Source organism: Urocampus carinirostris, chromosome 12 (assembly GCF_059441175.1).
Source record: "Urocampus carinirostris isolate Australia breed hairy pipefish chromosome 12, RoL_Ucar_1.0, whole genome shotgun sequence".
NCBI lineage: Eukaryota > Metazoa > Chordata > Actinopteri > Syngnathiformes > Syngnathidae > Urocampus > Urocampus carinirostris.
The window spans coordinates 18069436-18085512 of NC_142360.1; the positions used below are offsets into that span (position 1 = coordinate 18069436).

The 16077-nt window shown below is 43.7% G+C and overlaps 1 protein-coding gene, 4 non-coding genes and 1 pseudogene across 7 annotated transcripts in view; all 6 read right to left on the bottom strand.

Moving 5' to 3' along the window:
* dnajc6 (DnaJ (Hsp40) homolog, subfamily C, member 6) overlaps positions 1 to 15094 on the bottom strand; it is a 105440-nt gene extending 90346 nt beyond the window's left edge. For 2 of the 3 annotated variants that reach the window (XM_088348787.1, XM_088348785.1), the window contains exon 1: positions 14794 to 15094. The gene's annotated coding sequence lies outside the window, so the exon portion shown is untranslated. Of the gene's footprint in view, positions 1 to 11036; positions 11166 to 14793 lie in introns of those variants that run through there. The other variant, XM_088348788.1, reaches the window with a different exon arrangement.
* LOC148355162 (U1 spliceosomal RNA) lies at positions 1543 to 1706 on the bottom strand. Its single transcript, XR_015852336.1, has one exon. It is a non-coding gene; the product is annotated as a U1 spliceosomal RNA (small nuclear RNA).
* Positions 3103 to 3317, bottom strand: LOC148355163 (small nucleolar RNA U3). Its single transcript, XR_015852351.1, has one exon. It is a non-coding gene; the product is annotated as a small nucleolar RNA U3 (small nucleolar RNA).
* Positions 8124 to 8287, bottom strand: LOC148355164 (U1 spliceosomal RNA). The gene has a single exon (XR_015852339.1). It is a non-coding gene; the product is annotated as a U1 spliceosomal RNA (small nuclear RNA).
* On the bottom strand, positions 9724 to 9938 carry LOC148355165 (small nucleolar RNA U3). Its single transcript, XR_015852352.1, has one exon. It is a non-coding gene; the product is annotated as a small nucleolar RNA U3 (small nucleolar RNA).
* LOC148355166 (U2 spliceosomal RNA) lies at positions 11626 to 11781 on the bottom strand (annotated as a pseudogene).
* Positions 15095 to 16077: the final 983 nt, after the last annotated feature.

Consider the following 16077-nt stretch of genomic DNA (forward strand, 5'->3'; position numbering starts at 1 on the left):
ATGGCAACATAACATCTTCAAGTATCTTGACATACACAAACTGATCCATGATCCCTGCTAAGCGACAAATAGGCCCAAAACCAGAGAAGGAGAAACATGCCCGGACCATGATACCTGCACCACCATGCCTCACTGTCTTCAATGTGTACTGAAGTTTGAATTCGGAGTTTGGGTGTCGTTTCACACGCGGTCTGTGGCCCCTGGACTCAAAAAGGGCAATTTTACTTTCATTAGTCCACAAAATGTTTCTCCATTTTTCTTTAGGCCAGTTGATGTGTTCTTTGCCGAATTGTAACCTCCTCTGCACATGCCTTTTTTTTTTTCAATATTTGCCTGGGATTCTTGAAAATACATTTGCTTTACGCAGACGTCTTCTCACGGTCACACCACTTACAGGTAACTGCAGACTGAAGCTGATCATTGGCTGAGCCTTTGCCATTCTGGTTTTTCTCCGGTCCATTTTAATAGTTATCTTCCGTTTTCTTGCACGCGTCTCTGTTTTTCCTGGCTCAACGGCCAACAATTTTTTTACCTCTCTATGAGTTCATCCTTCTCCAATCAACTTTTAAACCAATGAACGCAGTCCTCCGGAGCAGTGTCTTTAACGACCCCCATCCATCCATTATCCTCAGTAGGGTCGCGGGGGTGCTGGACCCCATCCCAGCTATCTTGGGGCAGTGCGCAGGAGACACCCTGAACTGGTTGCCGGCCAGTCGCGGGGCACACAGAGACAGACAACTCACTCGCTCATTCAGACCTAGGAACAATTTGGACCGGCCAATTAACCTGACATGCATGTTCTTGGAATGTGGGAGGAAACGGGAGTGCCCGGAGGAAACCTACGCAAGCACGGGGAGAACATGCAAACTCCACACAGGAAGGTTCGATCTCTCATGACCTCAGGACTGTGCCGCACACGCGCTAACCACTGCGCCGCCGTGCTGCCCTTCTTGAACGACCCGTTTTCCTCAAATACGTGTTCAACCTGTGCCGGCTTCATCAGCCTTAAATTGGCGCCCACCCGATTCGCACCTGTTTTGTTTTTTTCTTCCCCAAAATTTAAGAACTCAGAGATTAGTTGCCACACTGCTAATTTTTTTGAACACACCGCTTCGAACTATTTGCCCAATTGCACAGCCTTCGGAGCGTGCCTATTATTGAATCAGAACACAATGCACGGTGTAAATCCGCAAAGTAGCGAAACCGCGATAGGGCCTGAGACTGAGGTCGATTATTTGTTTTAATTTAAGCTCAAAAGAAGTACTTGGTTCCACAGTGTTTTGCTATGGCTTTTTAGGAGAACATTTGGAAATAGGTCAGATGAAACGACATCTCTAAAAGACAGGACCGTCCCAACCTGTTCCAGGTGCGGAATGGCCATTGTAATGCACTCTAAACACTAAAGGCTCTCATGAAAACCCAGGAGCGTTATCAGTCACAATGCAGGATGGTCACTTCTCATCATAGCATGTTATAGATAAGCCTGAAATGAAACTTTAATTGCTAAAGTAACGCAATTACTATTGATATTGACATAATAATCAGGGGAGAGCGCGAACGCAGTCCCCCACTACCAGAAATTATGCAGTCGAGATTCCCACATTTGGGGAATTCGCAGAGGTCAGCTCAACCGGAGTGCAATGGCTGAGCCTCACCCTGGGTGAACCACCTTCATGATCATGGTATCTCCCCTGCCAGGTAAGTATGAGTTGTACACGGCCAAGGCAACCAACTATTACTCGAGCGCGCCCCCTGCAGCTACGGTAGTGTTACACGGTTAACATACAACACTCGGAAAGGTCACTCCTGCACGAATGTGAACGCTAAGGGCAGCGCGGGGAAATCCAGCAAACGAACAGATAACACGTTAAAGTTAGTATTTAGGTTTTGATTCTTAAGCAGTTTCCCATGATGCATAGCGTCACAAAGAGGAAAACATTCATCCCGCAAAATAAAACACACCACTAAAACATTAAGTCAACATGCAACTTAAAGAGAGCAAACAAATTCAAACGAACGCTTTTCATGGCACAAACAAGATTAATCCTTCAACCCCACAGTAAAAGCAAAACAACACTACTGGTCCACGATATAAAGGAACAACGCCACCTGCTGGACATCACTGCACATTACAGTATCTGTTGTTTAGTATTCTCTGTTCTAACCAGGCAAGGTTACAACGGATTTGACAGCACCTATTCATAACTCAATTGAAATGAAGAGAAAGCATATCTTGGTCCCAACCCAAACTTCCTTTCCACCTTCCATATGGTTTTAACAAACTTTATTGACACAAACACATCACACTCCAACAACGTGGCCCAATTTAGAGATTACAAACATTGCTTATTCCAACATCATTATCAAGAGACTAAATTAAAACAACAGTGATGAACAAGGACAAAACACGATGTATAATCTGTCCATTATCTGCACCGCCTGTCCTCGGTAGGGTCGCGGGGGTGCTGGAGGCCATCCCAGCTGACTTTGGGCAGTGGGCACCCTGAACTGGTTGCCAGCCGGTCGCAGGGCACACAGAGACAAGACAACTCACTCGCTCATTCACACCCAGGGACCATTTGGACGGGCCAACAACTTGACAAGAATGTTTTGGAAGGTGGGAGGAAACTGGAATGCCCGCAGGACAGCCGTGCGGGCACGGGAAGAACATGCAAACTGGCTGGATTTTGAATCCATGACCTCACAACTGTGCCGCGGGCTCGCTAACCACTCAGCTGCCGTGCTGCGGGAGACCAGCCTCAATCTGGTCTTTCGGGGAATGGGAACCACCAGCCTGTATTTGCCCGAGACACACTACGCGATGGACAACAACAACTCATTCGGTCCAGGGTTGTGTCTCCATTAGGCCCCTGATGGCGTTCGAACCACTCGTCACTTTGAAAGTTATGATTGAGCCAAGTCACACAACTGTATACGATTTTGAAATAATTTTGAGTGCGCATGACAGTCATTTACATCGGAGGCTACGAATTTTATTGTCCATCACATGGTTAACTCGGGAAGGTAGAAGTTCAATTCAAATGTGATTAGATAGATTACATTACACTTTCATTTTGACGTTTCATTGAAGTTGAGCTTCCGACTACTCTGAACATATTCCCCCCATCACAAGCCCACAAAGGACCAATGAACGGTCATCAATGACAGACAGCATATGATTTAATCATTTCTATATGCCTACTTCACGCTCAGGGAGGAATATTTCATCTCGTCATCGTAGTTGGCAGATCCATACAAAGTAGAAACACATTTCACAAGTCAAAAACTATAGAAATGATCCCTAAGAGTATAGTCTTAATCTTCAAATGTGCAACCACCCAAATTATTAGCTGACAGAACTATTTGAGCTCAGAGGGCAACATTGTCTGTAATTTGCTCCAAACACATCGATCGCTCCTATACACAAAATCAAGGGAAATCCAAGCACATATGTAATATGAAAGACTGAATGGGGTTAAAATCTAGGTTATTGTTGCAGTCATTAAGCCCCACAATACCATGCGAGGTTTGTGATTTTTATTCGTTTTGGAAAAAAGGTCAAGTTCTCCCAAAAAAATGTGTGCTAACGCAAGTACATGCGAGATTCGATCGAGCACTACCTCTTATTTATGAGTACTCTTAGATTCTTTTGGAATCTTTACTTGAAATAAGCACCACGATCTCGTACGTCTGTAAAGCGGTCCCGGGCAGCAACGGTCAAAAATAGAAAGGTTCCGCAATTGCCCCTCACTCCCATTTTTCAGACGGACGGAAAACTTTTACGGTTCATAATAAGCTTTAACTGGACATGTGATTCTTGTTATCTTGTGATTTCAGTCTCATTATGCTAATCGACTGCCGGTGCAGATGAGGGTATACAATGCCGCTGCGCATGTGCAAAATAAATCTGAAGAAAACTCCTCTCAGACTTCTGGAGTGGTGTGTTATGGCGTGACCTGACGGAGAGCACGTATCGTGCGCCGTTGCCAGACTACGCCCCAAGTAGGATGACTACTGGTAATCTGAAAGGTTATGGGCCCAGTATGATGTCTAGTCAGCGATTTGATTGGCTTTTGTTTGATGGTGACGAGTGATCATACGAGCTGTGGGAAACCAGAATCCTTGCACACTTGTAATTGCGAGGAGGAAGCCAATGTTGTCGGAGCGGATAACATGGTGAAGAATGCGCAAGCGTATGCTGAACTGGTGCAAGTCCTGGACAGTAAAAGTTTGTCCTCAGTCATGCGAGAAGCGACGGACGCAAGGCACTGACAATTGTACGCGCACATTACGCCGACAAGGGGAGACCGCGTGTCATATGTTTGTACTGCGACCTTCCTTCCCTCGAATGGCAGTGAAGGTAAAGGGACTATCAGACTTGTGTAATCCGTTTGTGGTCCACATCACTCCGATGAGGGAGAACCTGACTTTCAGTGACATCAAAACAAAGGTGAGGAGCTGCAAAGACCGTAAACGTCATCGGCCGAGCGATCTGACTGAGTACACGATAATGCGAGCATCAGTGGACCAGAGATGGGTACAAGCCACTGGGACGAGCCAAAGGACGGAGACACAAGTCAAATGATGATGTCCAAGCCAATCAGACATACAGACATACATAAGAAAGGAATGGGAATAGTGCCCCATCTCGAAGTCAAGGTGATAGTTGGGGCACTACCCAGTAAGAGAGAGAAGGCCAGCAGCCTATCTTAGAGATTAACAATGTAAAACAGAAGATATTGAAGATAAACAGGTGGTGGACCATATTCGTAGAGCACTTTTTAAATACCCAAAACGTATAGAGAGGCAATTTCTTCAGGAATATCCCAAAAACGGGTCAAAGCAATGGTGGATGAAGATTCATCATTAAATGAGATTTTTGGTTTGAACAATTTTATTGACACTAGTATTGACACACCCTGTATTTACTGCCGAAGGGAAAGAAAGCAGTGGGGGGAAGTTGGGTTTTTATGGTTAGAGAGAACCTCTACAAACCTGAAACTTTTAAAGCTGGATATGTCGCAAAGGGATACGGGCAGGTAGAAGGCATAGATTATAAGGAAACCTTCTCCCCAACTGCTGTTATGACCTCAGTGAGGATTCTTATGCAAATAGCCGCGCAAGGTAACCCAAGGCTCCACCAAATGGATGTCAAAACGACATATTTACACGCTCCCATAGATTGTGAGTTGCACATGGAACAACGGAAGGGATTTGAAGTGGAATCAAAAACCGGTCAACCAGTTCAGGGTGTCCTTTGCCCGGTGCCCAGAGTTAGCTGGGACGGGCTCCAGCGCCCCCACCACCCTAGTGAGGAGAAGCGGCACATAACATCGATGGTTGAATGGATCTAAAACTGGTGAGCATCTAGTTTGTAAATTGAACAAAACTTTGTATGACTTGAAACAATCGGGACGCAATTGGAACCAACCGGTTACTGCTTTAATCTAACCCAAAATGGTCCAGTTATATCCTGGAAAACCAGAAAACAGCCTACGGTGGCGCTATCAACTTGCGGAGCCGAATACATGGCACTGTCATCCACGGTACAAGAAAGCATGTATCTCGGGCAATACTTCATGGCGTGGATGAGGAAACACAGCACACACCAGATTTGATTCATGAAGATAGCCAAGGGACTATTGAACTGTCTAAAGACCCGGTATGTGGGCAACTCAGTAAACACATAGACGTAAAATATCATTTTGTACGGTCTGCACAAGTTGATGGTAAAATTACAAGCAAGTAGTGACCCACTGAGCACACGGTGGCTCACATGCTGACCAAGCCACTAACAAAACCAAGATGTGAAAAGTTTAACTGTTATTTATCGGGAAGCTGTAGATAACCATACGGTGATAGGCGTAACTTTAAATCTCGTTCATTTTGACAATACTGTAAAACGAAGAGTACATTTTGTGCCTCGCTGCTAGACTACTTCCGAAGTAGGGCGCCTACTGGTGGTCTGACGCAAGTAAGAGAGCGTGTGCAGGGCTGTTTGAAATCATAGCAGTGTAGTGTGACGAACCACAATATCTCAGGTTTTAGTATAGGTTTTATTGTTACATGCCAGACAAGTGAGCAGTAGGTGCAGTAGATTCTCAGGAAACAAACAAGATCCAGCATTCATAATAGGCATGCCGTGCAATCGGGCAATTACTTCAAAGGGCTGTGTTAAAAAAATAGCAGCGTCTGCTGTCGACTGTACAAACTCGAAACTATTTTGTATTTACCCAAAAAGTTAGGATCTAGCAATCCTAATATCTAGTTGCATGACCACAGTTGTTTATAACTGCCTCACATCTGTGTGGCATAGAGTCAACCAACTTGTGGCACCTTTCCGTCGTTGTTTCACTCCGTGACTGCTTAACAACAATCCACAATTCATTGACATTTCTTGGTTTTGCTTGACAAACAGTATTTCGTGAAGTTGTCGATCGGATTGGGATCTGGGGATTGGGCTGGCCACCCCATGACATGAATTTTATTGGTTTGGAACCAAGACTTTGCTCGTCTACTGGTGTGGTTGGGATCATTGTCTTGTGGAAACACCCATTTCAAGGGCATGTCCTCGTCAGCATATGGCAACATAACATCTTCAAGTATCTTGACATACACAAACTGATCCATGATCCCTGCTAAGCGACAAATAGGCCCAAAACCAGAGAAGGAGAAACATGCCCGGACCATGATACCTGCACCACCATGCCTCACTGTCTTCAATGTGTACTGAAGTTTGAATTCGGAGTTTGGGTGTCGTTTCACACGCGGTCTGTGGCCCCTGGACTCAAAAAGGGCAATTTTACTTTCATTAGTCCACAAAATGTTTCTCCATTTTTCTTTAGGCCAGTTGATGTGTTCTTTGCCGAATTGTAACCTCCTCTGCACATGCCTTTTTTTTTTTCAATATTTGCCTGGGATTCTTGAAAATACATTTGCTTTACGCAGACGTCTTCTCACGGTCACACCACTTACAGGTAACTGCAGACTGAAGCTGATCATTGGCTGAGCCTTTGCCATTCTGGTTTTTCTCCGGTCCATTTTAATAGTTATCTTCCGTTTTCTTGCACGCGTCTCTGTTTTTCCTGGCTCAACGGCCAACAATTTTTTTACCTCTCTATGAGTTCATCCTTCTCCAATCAACTTTTAAACCAATGAACGCAGTCCTCCGGAGCAGTGTCTTTAACGACCCCCATCCATCCATTATCCTCAGTAGGGTCGCGGGGGTGCTGGACCCCATCCCAGCTATCTTGGGGCAGTGCGCAGGAGACACCCTGAACTGGTTGCCGGCCAGTCGCGGGGCACACAGAGACAGACAACTCACTCGCTCATTCAGACCTAGGAACAATTTGGACCGGCCAATTAACCTGACATGCATGTTCTTGGAATGTGGGAGGAAACGGGAGTGCCCGGAGGAAACCTACGCAAGCACGGGGAGAACATGCAAACTCCACACAGGAAGGTTCGATCTCTCATGACCTCAGGACTGTGCCGCACACGCGCTAACCACTGCGCCGCCGTGCTGCCCTTCTTGAACGACCCGTTTTCCTCAAATACGTGTTCAACCTGTGCCGGCTTCATCAGCCTTAAATTGGCGCCCACCCGATTCGCACCTGTTTTGTTTTTTTCTTCCCCAAAATTTAAGAACTCAGAGATTAGTTGCCACACTGCTAATTTTTTTGAACACACCGCTTCGAACTATTTGCCCAATTGCACAGCCTTCGGAGCGTGCCTATTATTGAATCAGAACACAATGCACGGTGTAAATCCGCAAAGTAGCGAAACCGCGATAGGGCCTGAGACTGAGGTCGATTATTTGTTTTAATTTAAGCTCAAAAGAAGTACTTGGTTCCACAGTGTTTTGCTATGGCTTTTTAGGAGAACATTTGGAAATAGGTCAGATGAAACGACATCTCTAAAAGACAGGACCGTCCCAACCTGTTCCAGGTGCGGAATGGCCATTGTAATGCACTCTAAACACTAAAGGCTCTCATGAAAACCCAGGAGCGTTATCAGTCACAATGCAGGATGGTCACTTCTCATCATAGCATGTTATAGATAAGCCTGAAATGAAACTTTAATTGCCAAAGTAACACAATTACTATTGATGTTGACATAAAAATCAGGGGAGAGCGCGAACGCAGTCCCCCACTACCAGAAATTATGCAGTCGAGATTCCCACATTTGGGGAATTCGCAGAGGTCAGCTCAACCGGAGTGCAATGGCTGAGCCTCACCCTGGGTGAACCACCTTCATGATCATGGTAACTCCCCTGCCAGGTAAGTATGAGTTGTACACGGCCAAGGCAACCAACTATTACTCGAGCGCGCCCCCTGCAGCTACGGTAGTGTTACACGGTTAACATACAACACTCGGAAAGGTCACTCCTGCACGAATGTGAACGCTAAGGGCAGCGCGGGGAAATCCAGCAAACGAACAGATAACACGTTAAAGTTAGTATTTAGGTTTTGATTCTTAAGCAGTTTCCCATGATGCATAGCGTCACAAAGAGGAAAACATTCATCCCGCAAAATAAAACACACCACTAAAACATTAAGTCAACATGCAACTTAAAGAGAGCAAACAAATTCAAACGAACGCTTTTCATGGCACAAACAAGATTAATCCTTCAACCCCACAGTAAAAGCAAAACAACACTACTGGTCCACGATATAAAGGAACAACGCCACCTGCTGGACATCACTGCACATTACAGTATCTGTTGTTTAGTATTCTCTGTTCTAACCAGGCAAGGTTACAACGGATTTGACAGCACCTATTCATAACTCAATTGAAATGAAGAGAAGAAGCATATCTTGGTCCCAACCCAAACTTCCTTTCCACCTTCCATATGGTTTTAACAAACTTTATTGACACAAACACATCACACTCCAACAACGTGGCCCAATTTAGAGATTACAAACATTGCTTATTCAAACATCATTATCAAGAGACTAAATTAAAACAACAGTGATGAACAAGGACAAAACACGATGTATAATCTGTCCATTATCTGCACCGCCTGTCCTCGGTAGGGTCGCGGGGGTGCTGGAGGCCATCCCAGCTGACTTTGGGCAGTGGGCACCCTGAACTGGTTGCCAGCCGGTCGCAGGGCACACAGAGACAAGACAACTCACTCGCTCATTCACACCCAGGGACCATTTGGACGGGCCAACAACTTGACAAGAATGTTTTGGAAGGTGGGAGGAAACTGGAGTGCCCGCAGGACAGCCGTGCGGGCACGGGAAGAACATGCAAACTGGCTGGATTTTGAATCCATGACCTCACAACTGTGCCGCGGGCTCGCTAACCACTCAGCTGCCGTGCTGCGGGAGACCAGCCTCAATCTGGTCTTTCGGGGAATGGGAACCACCAGCCTGTATTTGCCCGAGACACACTACGCGATGGACAACAACAACTCATTCGGTCCAGGGTTGTGTCTCCATTAGGCCCCTGATGGCGCACGCAACTGAAAGTTCGTGGTTGTTATCAATAAGTACTTCGATCCACTCGTCACTTTGAAAGTTATGATTGAGCCAAGTCACACAACTGTATACGATTTTGAAATAATTTTGAGTGCGCATGACAGTCATTTACATCGGGGGCTACGAATTTTATTGTCCATCACATGGTTAACTCGGGAAGGTAGAAGTTCAATTCAAATGTGATTAGATAGATTACATTACACTTTCATTTTGACGTTTCATTGAAGTTGAGCTTCCGACTACTCTGAACATATTCCCCCCATCACAAGCCCACAAAGGACCAATGAACGGTCATCAATGACAGACAGCATGTGATTTAATCATTTCTATATGCCTACTTCACGCTCAGGGAGGAATATTTCATCTCGTCATCGTAGTTGACAGATCCATACAAAGTAGAAACACATTTCACAAGTCAAAAACTATAGAAATGATCCCTAAGAGTATAGTCTTAATCTTCAAATGTGCAACCACCCAAATTATTAGCTGACAGAACTATTTGAGCTCAGAGGGCAACATTGTCTGTAATTTGCTCCAAACACATCGATCGCTCCTATACACAAAATCAAGGGAAATCCAAGCACATATGTAATATGAAAGACTGAATGGGGTTAAAATCTAGGTTATTGTTGCAGTCATTAAGCCCCACAATACCATGCGAGGTTTGTGATTTTTATTCGTTTTGGAAAAAAAATCAAGTTCTCCCAAAAAAAATGTGTGCTAACGCAAATACATGCGAGATTCGATCGAGCACTACCTCCTATTTATGAGTACTCTCAGATTCTTTTGGAATCTTTACTTGAAATAAGCACCACGATCTCGTACGTCTGTAAAGCGGTCCCGGGCAGCAACGGTCAAAAATAGAAAGGTTCCGCAATTGCCCCTCACTCCCACTTTTCAGGCGGACGACAGACTTTTCTAGTTTATAGCTACGTTAAATAATTACCTAAATAAAAATATTTAAATAAAATTAAATTGTTTTGAAACCAATTTGGAGACACAGTGGACATTTTTCAATAGGAGCTCGAATTTAGAGTTTAACCTGCAGTTCGTTACTCGGTCAACGTAGGTAGGGCAACCTTGTGACATGGCGAATACGACCGTTATACTCACCAGTACTCGTTTCTCTGTCCACTCCACGCATCGGCCCGGTATTGCAGTACCTCCGGGAACGGTGCATTCGCAATGATCGCAGCAAGGCTTTAGGGCTAGGACCTTAGCTTGGCCTTTTGGCTGAGAGTAAGTGTCCCGGCTCCTAGGCTTTGTAGCATATAATGAACTGACCGATAATGGATAATGAATAACGAAGATAGATCAATAACCCTTAAAAGCCCATATTTTTTTTCAATAACATTGACCAATGAAATATTACATATGCGTTCCCTTAGATGTGAACCTAAACAAAATGTAAGCTCAAGACATTAACATTCGTATCACACATTTTAAAAACATAGATTAGACGGACCATTTTAGCTCGCCAAGCTAGCTTTTCCTCAACTCATTAAGTTTTCTCCTCGGTCTAGTTTATAATTGAGTAAGATAATAACTCACCAGTGAAGTCCACACCAAAGGAAAAACGTTAATTCAACGTCAATCCTAAATTTTTGACGTAGTTAGCACTCTGAAAGAAATAAGAAATTTTGTGCCTGAAATTGCCGCAGTGGTGTAACCTCATTTCAATACGCATATCGAATGCACGTGACGGGGGCCGGCGGGAGGCATAATTATTCTAACCCCCAAAATATTTTTCCAAAGCAATGTTGCCAGTGTTTTTAATGTATATGTTATACGTTTGTATATACAAATATATATTTTTAATGTATAGTTTATTCTTGTTTTTTGTGGGGATGGTGCACTGAAATTTTTTTAGACATATTGTTGTTTTCATGCGGGGATTCTAATTTCAAGTTGCTTAGTCTAAACAAGTTTAAATTAGTCAAACGTTCACACCATACTGAAAATATTTTCATATAGTTTGGGGTTGGGGTTTTTAAGGGTTATTTATCTATCTTCGTTATTCATTATTCATTTTCTGTTATCGGTCAGTTCATAATACGCTACAAAGCCTATGAGCCGGGACACTTACTCTCAGCCAAAAGGCCAAGCTAAGGTCCTAGCCCTAAAGCCTTGTTGCGATCATTGCGAATGCACCGTTCCCGGAGGTACTGCAATACCGGGCCGATGCGTGGAGTGGACAGAGCAAGCTCTTATTCCATCTCCGGAATGCAAAAATCAAAGCTATAAATTCACAATCGGATTCAAGCTAAGGACCTAGCATCAAAGCCTTGGTAGAAACCTTTGTGAGGTTTCTGGTTTTTTTTTTTGGTTTGAACAAATTTATTGACACTAAAAACAGAAAACAATCATGACAATCTCAACAGCAATTAAGCACATTCACAATATTATATTCCAATATTACGTTTTTAACAGCAAACACAAAGTGAGGTTTGAACAAACCTTCTCGAAAATCAAACATATTCATAATTTCATTATATAACATCTTTGTTAGTGTCAAAAGATCCGTCCAGGCCAAAGTCGATTGTCCTCGGTCTGAACAAATCCACCGACACCAACAGCAGCAAAACACAGCCATCAAGCATATTCACAATTTTTTTATATTTGACAATATGACGTGACGATATGACGTTTTAACATTTTTTCCTGACATTTTCAACATCAATTAAACAATTTCAGAGTTATTTTCTTTTAACAGTAGTTAACCAGCGTGTAAAAGGCAATACTATTGTGCAAGGGCATAGCTCTGACATCCCACCCTCCCAAGCAGCATTCTTCCAGTCCTCTGTGTGGGTCCTTTCCCTTCTGCGTGGGTCCTCTCCCTTCTGGGTTCCACAACCCAGGCCGTTGCTGCCGGGACTCCCACAGTGTAGCTTGTAGTTTAGTAAGAACAATAGGTTTAAAAAATACGTATCATTCACGATATTTGGTGCAGAGCATTTCATTATCATTTTACATACTGTTTAAAGTAAAGCCCAACAATCTGTTGGGAAGGCAAATTAAATTTTTGTTTCAAATCTTCCCGATAAAAAAATGCATAATGAGAGCTCGCTTCTGTTCCATTCATTCAAATTCCTCCCCCATGTGGGCCAGTTTCAGGTAGAATACTCCGGGCTGAAATGGGGGCCCACTCCGGCCCCGGGTACCACTGTATTGGGTTATGCCTACTATACTGGGCTGTGGCGCCCAGGAGTCTGTGAGGCACCTTTTTTGTGATTGCAGCTCTGCAGAGGACCTGTGGGCAATGGCCGGCCACCTAGGAACCGGAGCTACACTGTGGGGGTCCCGGCAGCAACGGCCTGGGTTGTGGAAAGTAGAAGTAAGAAGGGAGAGGACCCACACAGAGGACTGGAAGGATGCTGCTTGGGAGGGTGGGATGGCAGAGCTATGCCCTTGCACAATAGTATTGCCCTTAACACGTTGGTTAACTACTGTTAAAAGATAATAACTCTGAAATTGTTTAATTGATGTTGAAAATGTTAGGAAAAAATGTTAAAACGTCATATCGTCACGTCATATTGTAAGATGTAACAAAATTGTGAATCTGCTTGATGGCTGTTGATATTGTCGTTTTTGTTTTGGTATTGCAGTACCTCCGGGAACGGTGCATTCGCAATGATCGCAGCAAGGCTTTAGGGCTAGGACCTTAGCTTGGCCTTTTGGCTGAGAGTAAGTGTCCCGGTTCCTAGGCTTTGTAGCGTATTATGAACTGACCGATAACGGATAATGGATAATGAATAACGAAGATAGAACAATAACCCTTAAAAACCCCAAAAACCCCCCGGTGGATTTTTTTCAGACCAAAAACTATCGACTTTGGCCTGGACGGATCTATTGACACTAACAAAGATGTTATATAATGAAATTGTGAATATGCTTGATTGCTATTACGATTTTCGAGAAGGGTTGTTCAAACCTCACATTGTGTTAAACGTCATATTGAAATATAATATTGTGAATGTGCTTAATTGCTGTTGAGATTGTCATGATTGTTTTCTGTTATTAGTGTCAATAAATTTGTTCAAACCTAGGAAAATTCCCGGACTTGCCAGCAGGGGAGGTCCCTGATGCACAGTACGTGCTTTACGGGGTGAGTCGGTCGAAAAGGTCACAGAACGACTTTGTCAAGGACTGGCTCACTCTCGCCGCCACCAAAGACGCCATCTGGACCTCCAGAAACCTGCTGGTAAGGATGTGCAGGCAGATCCCCCCCCCCCGTGGCTGTGCTCCGAATGGCTGCAGATACCATACAATTTGCGAGCGGCAAGCCTCGGACGCAGCCATAAAGAAGAATCGTCTGCACCCACCCGGAGGAGGGAACCGGAGATCCACTGTGGGGGTCCCGGCAGAAACGGCCTGGTTATTTGGGTGGTTGTGGAAGGTAGAAGTAAGAAGGGAGAGGACCCACCTGGGCATCCCGGGCAGAGGACTGGAGGATGCTGCTTGGGAGGGTGGGATGGAATCCCAATTGAGAAGACAGAGCTATGCCTTTGCACAATAGTATTGCCCCTTACACATTGGTTAACTGCTGTTAAAAGTGTGGATACAAATTTTTCAAACCTCATATTATTAGAATATGATATAATGAAATTGTGAATGTATTTAATTGCTGTTAAAAGTGTCGATAAAAACTCATATTGTTGGGATATGATGTAATGAAATTGTGTTTAATTGATGTTAAAAACGTCGGAAATTTTTGTTAAAACGTCATATTGTCAGGTATAACGAAATTGCTTAATTGCTGTTAAGATTGTCGAGAAAAATTGTTCAAACCTCACATTGTTTATTTGCTGTTAATCGTGTCAATAAAATTGTTCAAACCAGAAAAAATACTGCGCTACTTTTGTAAACCGTTCGAGAAACACTATTTCATAAAGCGTGCAATTTGAATGACAATGCCTTCTGTAGAATTGTTTTCATTACTGCACCAAGCTGCTCAGTAAGCTTTGGAAACCCAAGGGTTACTAAGCCCTTCACGTGACATAACCGTGGTTACGAACATAAAGAATTGTGGCTTTATTTCTTAGCAAAACGTGCACATTGTCAGGCTGAGGTAATTGAAAAGTATCCCGTGGTTATGTTAAAACAGAAATTTTAAAGACGTATATTTACTGTGAAACATGCGGACTAGAAACCGAAGGTTGCAAATAAATATTTAATACGGTAATTCCTTGACGTGTGCTACCCTTCGTTACGCAATAACAATAACATCCGGCTTCGGCGGTTACGTCCTCCATTATTGAGTCATATTACGTACGCAAGAATAAAATGCGTGCGATAAGTTTTTGGTTACCTTCGAGAGTGGATTTAGCCATTCTCCTTCGGGGGTGCAGTCCTTTCAAGCCGCAAAGATGCACTTCAAAGCTCTTCGCTGTCCGTCAGCGACCTTTGTCATAAGATGCAAATCAAAGGTCAACGAATTTATGCTTCTACTTGCTAAACGAGATTGACGTTTGAATCGAAAGGGGATCAATGTGATCGCATCCTGAAATAGGCGAAATATAGAAATATTTCCAAGACGTGCATAAGTGAGATCCTTGATGTTAGCACAAGCTTGGTGGACCTGCAAAACGGCGTCCTCCAGTGCATAGCGTCTGCAATGACATGACGGGAGCAACCTAGGAAAACCTGGACTGGAGGTTTTTACGAGATCATCTGTCTTGGTCAGGGGGGAGCATTTATTTAGAGTTAGGGGCCGCATTGGGTTAAAAAAATGTGTCCCATGGGCCTATCCTGGAGACCTATCCAGATATTCTCATTTATGAATAAATATACAAGCAGACATTTATATCTTATATTTTTTAATCAGGATTACTTTCATCAATTAGGTTTGAAACATTTTCAATTAGAGCATATTAACCTCTGTTTCAAGCACTTTGTTTGATATTTAGATTTATAGAATCACTGTTGTTGGATTTTTTTTTAGTATCTTTTTAGTATTTCTGTTGTAATATTTTGTAACGTTCCCTCCATTCATCCATCCGTAATCTGCATCACTTATCCTCAGTAGGGTCGTGGGGTGCTGGAGCCCATCCCAGCCATCTTCGGGCACTGGTTGCCAGCCAGACAACTCACTCGCTCATTCACACCTAGGGACAATTTGGACCAGCCAATTAACTGGTCATTCATGTTCTTGGAAATGTTGGAGGAAACCAGAGTTCCTGGAGGAAATGCACGCATATATATATATATATATATATATATATATATATATATATATATATATATACACATGCACCATGGCCCGAAGGGAGAATGCTCTCCAACCTGCGGATCTCTTCTTGGCTCTTGGGATCATCAGTAGACCAGCATTTTCAGAGCGAATGCTCCAGACAGGACCATAGTGGGAAATTAATTCTGAAACATATGAGGGAGCAAGTCCTTGCATGATTTTGTATACTACCAACAGAACCTTAAAATCACATCTTAAGCTAACAGGGGTCCAATGCAGGTTAGCTAAAATCGGGGTAATGTAATCAAACTTTCTTGTCTTAGTTAAAAGCCTCGCTGCAGCATTTTATACCCGCTGAAGGCTCTTGATTTTGGACTTCGGAGATGGGAGAGTAGTACATTACAG